Source organism: Mixophyes fleayi, chromosome 6 (genome assembly GCF_038048845.1).
Source record: "Mixophyes fleayi isolate aMixFle1 chromosome 6, aMixFle1.hap1, whole genome shotgun sequence".
In the NCBI taxonomy this organism is placed as follows: domain Eukaryota; kingdom Metazoa; phylum Chordata; class Amphibia; order Anura; family Limnodynastidae; genus Mixophyes; species Mixophyes fleayi.
Genome location: NC_134407.1, coordinates 95,616,898 through 95,626,179, shown reverse-complemented (window position 1 = coordinate 95,626,179; position 9,282 = coordinate 95,616,898).

Genomic DNA, 9,282 nt, shown 5'->3' with positions numbered 1-9,282 from the left:
TCTGCTTTCTTCCCTTTGCCTCTGTTCCTTTACTTACCTTTGTATTGGATTCTTCTAACTCTTTTCTTCTCTTCTGTCTTCTTGCTGGCTCCTCTCTGCACCGCTCCTTACTGAATGTCGGGCATGACGTCATCATTTTTATTTTACCCTGCTCCCCCCAACAACGAAGGAGGCGGAGCTACCCAGCCCCGCAAAAAAACAAGAAAAAAAAGACAACAGAAAAAACAATTTAGGGGAAAAACATGATTGGCAGTGAGGCTCCCTAGCATGTCCGGGCCCAGGTAATTAGTGACCCCCCCTCTCGGCGGCCCTGATTGTATATAACTGAACACGAAAATAATTCTGCAGTGACTTAACCATATCTAATATGTTTCTCTATTTAACTTGCAATGTAATTTCTAATATTATTTGCATTGATTTGTTTATGACAACATACTATCAAGACAATAAATTAATATGCAGACATAATTGCTCCATACAGACACTAAATATCTTTCTGGAATTGTATAACCCAATCAGCATTATGCAATATACAACCATTTGCATATAATTTCCAAGACTCTTTTTGTGCAAAAAAATATTCTCTAAGACTTGATGTAGTCTTTATTACAAGAGTAACTCATCCCAATTAATAATTTTTGTCCCAATTTGCTATAGGGTGTATATCATCTTCATCAGATATTTAATTATGTCTGAAGCCTTTATGAAGGAAGCATAAATACACTACTATGTAATACAAAATAAAATATTTACAAGGTACATTATGATGATATAAAATTGTACACAAGGCAAATGTATACAGGCAGAATGTCAAAGGTATATGTACAAACAAAACAATGTTATATAATTGTAGTAATGAGATTGTACACTGAAATGAATGTGTACATGAATATGATTTGTAAGTATCTTGACAAAGACAAACATATTGCATGATTGCAGTGAAGAAAGGGTTAATGGAATTGTTTCCTTTCTGGTGGAACTGAAAAATGCCTTTGGATCAGTCCATGTGTCGGTATTTTAGGGCTGTAATGGAGTCTGCTGTGCTGACAGTCACTGGCATCATGGGCTATGCAGCAAGAGTGAAACTTTCTATAATTTAAACAAAAAACAAATACAATGAATATCAAGGCTATACTGATTTAATATTGCTTGTTATGCGTTCTGTCCTGTCCATTGCATATTATGTCAGGTAGAGTTCTTTCATTAAAAACTTGTGTGCTACTGACCACAGATGTTTGCTTTGCATATATAATGCAGGCTGGATTTAACTGTAGAATTATTGGCTGTTTGAACATGTGAGAACTTCAACCACATTATGGTATCATTTAATCTAACATGTAAAAGGAATGATACTACCGTTTGATTTATGATCTTACTCCGGGGTGAAATAGTCAAGATCCATTGTGCTTTTCAGTGTGACTCTGCCTTGAAGAATCTTGGTGATCCTGAAAAATATTCTTGTGGGGAGAGACATTTGCTAAACTGTGCCAAATACCTTTTTTGTATCCCAAGCCTTTCAGACTGTCCAGCTCTATCACACAATGGTTAGGCCACCAGAGAAAAAAAATATTTTGTTCCTTTTTGTCATTTGGAGTGCAGATTTCAGAATGGCACTGTGCAATGGATCTCTCTGAGAGACTGCAAAAATTTGTTCCACCACTAGATGACTCTAAGTGCTGTGTGGGGTATACAGATGTGTTGGAATTCTCTGTGTGAAAATGTATTGTCCGCATTCCTAATTTATTTCATGGCTTAGTTCTGTTAACTCATTTTAGTGTTTACAAGTGTAACATTTTCAGTTACTATTGGCAACTGCAGAGTAGAACATGTCTCTGTGTGCACTTTGTTGCTGCGATCTGCGTACAAGACTATTATCTGTTCACTATTTTCTAAAGACATATAAAAAAAATTTCCTCACATTGGAAACTGTGGGAATGGATTCAGTACAATCTACCACTTGCTCATTATTCCATTGCTCTTCCCTATTGGCGAAAATAGTGTAGGAGACATCTGCTGCTCCTACCTTATTTGCAAAAATGTGCTCTTTTAGGATAGGTACATACTGCACCAAGCTTGTTTCTTTCTCCATTAAAGGAACTTGTTTGATTAAGTTATTCTTGACTCCTGTAGACTCTTGGAACATATTCTCATCTACATATTCTCATGAGACATCTTGACAATTTGTTTACAAGCTGCAAGTCTGTTTTCTTTCATATTCTTTTGTTTTTTTCCTGTAAGGAATTTTAATAGTGAATAAATGTTTTGCATTAATTGTCAGGTATGCTTTGTATAGACATCAGCCTGATTTCTTCTCAAATTTCTGTTCAGACCCTTGGGCTGACTTAGCTCCTGACAGTACGCCCCCCTTGAAAAGGGGTCAAGGAACCCAACATGCAGGCTTCGTGGGAAACTTCTTAAAAAATTCCTTAATGAGTCTCTCGGCGTGGAGACGCCTCTGTGGTATCCAACATCGCATTTCGGGGCCATAACACTTCCAGTGCACCAGGAACTGGACCTGACCTTGAACCCTTCTTCAGTCTAGAATCTTTTCAATGATGAACTCACGTCTCCATTCATGAGCAGAGGCCGGGGCCTGTTAGAGGAAGGCTGATTGAGCTTGCTACCGGCAATAGCTTTTTTTAGAAGAGAGCAATGGAAGGTGCAGGGAATTTTTAAAGAAGTTGGCAGCTTGAGTCTGAATGCCACTCGGTTTATTTATTTTTCAATCATAAATGGTCCAATGAATGGGGGGACCATTTTCCTGCAGGGTTGCTTCAATTTGATGTTTCGTGTAGACAACCATACTCAATCTCCCACTTTCAATAGACACGGGCCACGATGACGATCAGCGAAAGATTTAGATCTAAGAGAAGCTTGACATAGTGCGGAATGCACCTTTTCCACTTTAACCAAGGTGTAAAGGCAGGTATCCCGGAACCACCATCGGAAACAGCAAAAGAGAAGGAGTTAGCCTTCAGGTGGAACCCGAGATTACAAAAGAACGGGAATGTACTTGTTGCAGAATGGCAAGAATTGTTACATGCAAACTTCGCCCAAGGTAAGAGAGAGGATAAGTTGTCATGGAATTTGGAAACATAGATGCGCAGGAATTGTTCCAGGGATTGATTGGTTCTTTCTGTCTGACCATTCGATTAAAGATGGTAAGCTGAGGACAAGCTGATCTTGATTTTGAGGGATTTTCAAAAAGACCTCCAAAACTGTGCAATGAACAGGGACCCTCTTTCCGAGACGATGTCTTCCGGAAGGCCGTGGAGACAGAACATATATGTTATGAACAAAGAGGCCAGGCTTCTGGCATTCAGCAGCTTTGGTAAGGGTACCAAGTGTGCCATTTTGCTGAAACGGTCAACGACCACCCAGATAGTGTTATGGCCCGAGGACGGTTCCTGGAGGGCTTGTTTTTAGCACATTGAGGGCAGGTGCGGACGTACTTTTTCATATCAGAGGACAAGGTGGGCCACCAAAGCCAGCGGGTAAGGATTTCGATGGTCCTATGGATCCCCGGATGACCTGCTGAGCGGTTGTCGTGATATTCAATGAGGACAGCCTTTCTCAGATGAACCAAGACAAACAATTTATTAGTGGGTGTCTGAGCTGGAGCAATCCTCTGGAACTGGCGGAGAGCGGCTCCAAAATTCTGGGTTAGACCGATATGGATGGAGGTCGAGGAAATAATCGGTTGCGGGTCAGGAGGCTGAGGATGGCATGCCATAAAGCTCCGAGACAGAGAATCAGCTTTGGCATTCTATGATCCTGGATGGTAAGTTGAACCGGGTGAAAAACAAAGCTCAGCGGGCCTGCCGGAATTTAGAGTTTTGGCGGTCTGAATACACTGAAGGTTCTTATGGTCAGTGAAGATTGTTAGGACATGGGTTGCTCCTTCTAACCAATGCCGCCACTCTTCGAGAGCCCACTTGATGGCCAACAATTCGCAATTTCCAACATCATAATTAATTTCAGCAGGCGGGAATTTCCTGGACAGATATGCACAAGGATGCAACTTCTTGCTTTATGGATCTCTTTGGGAGAGAACGGCGCCTCCTCCTAGATCTGAGGCGTCTACTTTCACGATAAACGGGAGTTCTGGGTCCGGGTGCCTCAGAACTGGTGCAGGCATGAAGGTGGCTTTAAGGGCAGAAAAGCTCACCAATGCCTTCGGAGACCAATTAGCCTTGTTAGCGCCCTTCTGGGTGAGAGCAGTGATAGGAGCCACCAAGGAAGAGAATGAGCGTATGAACCGCCGATAGTAATTGGTGAAGCCAAGGAAGCTTTGAATTGCCTTGAAGTTAGTAGGGAGAACCCAGTTCTGGATTGCTTGGACTTTACTGGGTTCCATGGAGAAATTGGATGATGAAATTATATTTCCTAGGAAGGTCACCCTGGAGACCTCGAAATCGCATTTCTACAATTTCGCATAAAGGTGGTGTTGACGCAGCTTCTCCAGAACCTCCCGAACTTGTTGGCGGTGCTGAGACAGGGACTGGGAGTAAATGAAAATATCATCTAAATAGACCACCACTGTCTTTCCTAGGAACTTGTTTAGGACGCCGTTGATGAGGTCTTGGAAGATCGCCGGGACATTGCAAACCCAAATGATAATGGCAAGTATACACCAGAATCAATGGAGCGGAGGGACAGGTGATCAGGAAGAAAGAGACCTCCTCCGTATGGAGAGCTTCTGTCACTCACAGACGGTTAGTGCCTCTGGTCTGGTACGTGGCTCTCTCTCATTCCTGCCGGCGCCTGTCCTAAGCCGCGGCCGTCCGCCATCTTGACTGGATTGCGCATGTGCAGGACTCTTGAACTTAAAACCTTGCTTTTAATCCTATTGGTGAATCAATCACCACTCACTATTTAAGGCACATGTGTCCTTAGTATCGTTGCCTGTTCTTGGTTCTCATTCCCTTGAGACTCCTAGGTGTTTCCTGTGTTCTGATCGTGTGATCGGTTTTGCTGCGGACAAGTCCTCTCTGCTCATCCGTGGTAAACTTGCCCGCTACAGACTACCTCTACTCCGCTGCATGCCTACACCTGGACAAGCCTTATCTGCTCTTCTGTGGTAAACGTACCCGCTATAGACTGCTTGCCATTCCGCTGCATACCTGCACCTGGACAAGCCTGCTCTGCTCATCAGTGGTAACGTACCCGCCACAGACTATTTGCTATTCAGCTGCTTGCCTGCATTTGGACAAGTCTCCCTTGCTCATCAGTGGTATACTTGCCGCTACAGACTACCCGCTATTCCGCCACCTACCTGCACCTGGACAAGTCTTCCCATCACCGCAGTGGTACAACTTGCTATCCGCAGACCACTGACGCTCCCGCTACCTACCTTCACCTAGACAAGTCTTCCCATCACCGCAGTGGTACAACTTGCTATCCGCAGACCACTGACGCTCCCGCTCCTACCTGCACCTGAACAACTCTTCCCATCACAGCAGTGGTACAACTTGCTATCCACAGACCACTGACGCTCCCGCTCCTATCTGCACCTGGACAACTCTTCCCATCACAGCAGTGGTACAACTTGCTATCCGCAGACCACTGACTCTCCCCGCTACCCACCTGCACTGGCACGAGTCTTCACTGCACAACAGTTGTTATACCTACCGCCGCATAATAGTTGCAAGTCGCTGACTCTCCTGCTGCATAGCTGCAAGTCGCTGACTCTCCATTGACATTCCTTATCCTAAGTTGTTGTACTGTTCCAACCATTCACCATACTGCCCAGAGGATCGCTGTGATAAACGCCGCCCCTATGGTAAGCATAATCACACCTGGTGAATCCTGGGTAGAAACTCCTAGTGCCCGTGATAGCTTCTATAGATAATCGAAGCAATGGAATCTTAGCGAGTATTCTGGCCCCAATCAAGGGGTTTCCATCCAAACCGCGATAATGCTCGAACCCAGTCTGACTGAAAGTTACCTACCGCACAGCTTTTGAGGAAGGCTGACACCTCCGTGGAGTGATCGTTGAAGACTAGATGTGCAGGGACTAACAAAGAATTTTCTGAAGAGATAATTTGAAGACCTGAGCGCACCTCTTCACTTGCGCATAAGTTTAGGTGTTTTTCAACTTGACAGGGCAGGAACACACTAAGTGGCCCGATTAGCCACAATACAAACAGAGACCCAGAGAGCGTCATCTTTAACGTTCCTCAGGAGGCAGACGATAAGCACCTAACTGCATGGGTTCAGGGGAGTCCAGAAAAGTAGATCCAGACTTTTGTGGTGAGCAAGGAGGTATAGATGACTCTCTTTCAGCTTTCCTCTTGTTGATTCGGCTATCAATCTTGATTACAAGTTGCATCAAACTTTCAAGTGAGGTAGGTGCAGGATACTGAACTAAGGAGTCCTTGATATGCTCCGTAAGGCCTAAGCGGAACTGACTCCGCAGCACCGGATCATTCCACTCACTATCAGTTGACCACCGCCGGAATTCCGCACAGTACTCCTCACCAGAGCGACGTCCTTGCCTTAATGCCCGGAGATGGAACTCAGCTGAGGCCACTCTGCCTGGGTCGTCATATAGCATACCCATGGCCTGGAAGAAGGCATCCACGGTTTGTAAGGAGGGACTCGTAGGCGAAAGGGAGAATGCCCAGGACTGGGGATCGCCCTGGAGAAGAGAGATTACAATAACGACTTTCTGCTGTTCAGAGCCAGAGGAGTGTGGTCTCAGATGAAAGTATAACTTGCAACTCTCCTTATAGTTGCGGTAGGTGGGTCTGCTCCCAGAGAATCAATCGGGCAGGTTCAGTTTCGGCTCAGTAAAGATGCCAGTGGAGGCCTGTTGAAGCTGCGGGTCTCTGGAGCACTTTTCTTGTGCTGACAAGTGATGAGATAAACCCTGTACAACTTGTGAAATAGCCTGGATCTGATTAGCCAGGACCTGGGCTGGAGAAAGGTTTGGGTTTCACAGGCCGGTTATAATGTTATGGCAACCAGTGCGGCATAAACTTGTAGAACTATAGATGGAAAGGTCTTCACCTTTAGCAGCCGCTTTTCCAGTAGAGACTAGTTATGCTCACAGGTACTCGGATGCCCCCAGGACTTACACTCAGTGTAGTACACGTTTATGTTCACACGGCAGAGCACAGGTACAGGAAATCATTTATGGAGTAGAGACAGGCAAGAGGTCTGTGGACTGGACAGAGCATCGGTGGAGGTGTCAGGCACAAGCAGGGTCAGGGTCACAGGCAATGGTTCGGTATCCGGTTACAAGCAGAAGGTCAAGGCCACATTCAAAGGTTCAGAATCCAGGAACGGGCAGAGGTCATACATGGGAGAACAATCCAAGGTTAAACACCAACACAGCACAGAAACAGGCAGCAATACTGAGAACAGAACGCTATAACCGGCAGTGAGGCTCAGTCCTCACTGCCTTAAATAATGCAAAGGGCCAATCGGGGCAAAGCCCAGCAAGTGCTGCATAATTAATAACTGGCATGCAGCCACTAAAAGGAAGAGAGAGACCAGCAGAGTTCTACTCTAATCAGCCACCATTGGCTGAGTCTGAGTAGTCCTGCGCTCCCGCGCCCGGCTCTTTGACAGTTGGCCGGTCGTGGCGGCAGGTAGGTGCAGGCGCGGAGACCAGGGACGGGGAGTCACAGCGGTGCCCACGGCAGCCGCGGCTCCTGACACTTGGAATCAAAAGTGCTCGTAAAGGCTGTTTTTGATGTCTATGTTAGTTCACTATAATTTGGCCTAAATATTTGTCCAAATTGTTCCTGAAGCAATTTCACCTGTAGGTGATCAGGAAGCAGGATGTCATAAAGCGTAGGATGCATTTTCATAACTAAATTGACTTTGATAGCATCTTACTTGAAACCTTTTGGTGATATCTGAGTATAATGGACAACACCCTGTTCTATTTACACAGTTGTTGAATTTCTTTAAAAAAAGCTGCCTGGATATCCACCTTCTTCTCCAAAAGTTAAGCTATGGTTTCATGGTTATTGTACTTCTGGAGCTCCTTCTACCAAGTAATTAACACCAGGGCAATGGCCGGCATGCTTCTCAGCGCAGCGTCTCAGCAAATATGGGCAGCTTGACGCATGCGCATTAAATGTATATTAACTAGTAGTCTCCTGGTGGGTAATTATGGATGCTGGAGCCTGGCCTCTCATTGGTCAGTATGAGTATTTAAGGAAGGGAGGGCTTAGCCTCCCTGTCGGTTATAGCATAGATTCTATCTGCTGCTGACCTGCTCTGCTAATGTGTTCTGTGAATACTCTACAGTACCTTTGATTGACTGTCAAATAACACAAATTATTATAGGTGGTTCATCCATTCATTTTCTGTTTCTGTGGCACCCTCACTGCTCTTACCCTGAAAGGTGCCTGTAAAGTCAATTAGTCTCCTGTAGCTTTGGCATCCTTCTAGGCATTGAAAGACGCCATCATCTCCTCTCTGATCCTCAGACACCTGGGGGTAAATGTATCAAGCTGAGAGTTTATCGGCGAGTTTGAACAGTGGAGATGTTGCCTAAAACAACCAATCAGATTCTAGCTGTCATTTTGTAGAATGTACTAAATAAATGATAGCGAGAATCTGATTGGTTTTTCAAACCCGCCGAAAAACTCTCAGCTTGATACATTTACCCCCTGGATGCAGAACTACCCATTATAATTGAGGTAGATGATTCAGATTTGGGGGTGGATGGATTCTTGGGATAAAACTGTACCCCTGTGCTTATCGTTAACAGAAATATACTCCTACAGAACCAAATTATGACGTGGGTAAACATAAGTTACTAGACATCAAATAGGCTTTCAAGAAATAGCTTCACTGGTTGGAAGGAGCTACGCATCTGATTTTAGTTTTTACGGATCACAAAAACCTCCAGTACATTAAATCTGCTAAAACTCTGAACTCCAGGCTAGCCCGATGGGCCTTCTTTTTCACCTGCTTTAAGTTCATCATTACTTATCGACCGGGCTCCAAGAATATCAAGGCAGATGCGTTATCCCGCAGCTTTGTATCCACACATTCCTCATTTGTCGATCCTTTGCTTCCTCTATTGTGTCTGGTTTCACGCAAGATCTAGTTATGACCCTACACAAGCTTCAATACCTTGCACCTCCTGAGAATCCTGATGACAGATTGTTTGTTCCTGACCACCTTAGATGGGCAGTTCTCATCGAGATTCATGACTGCAGAACATTTGTGCATCCCGGAGTCGCCAAGACTGTTGAAAATTTGTCTCGTGTGATTTGGTGGCCATCTTTGCTGATAGTAAAGAGTTTGAATTGTCCTGTG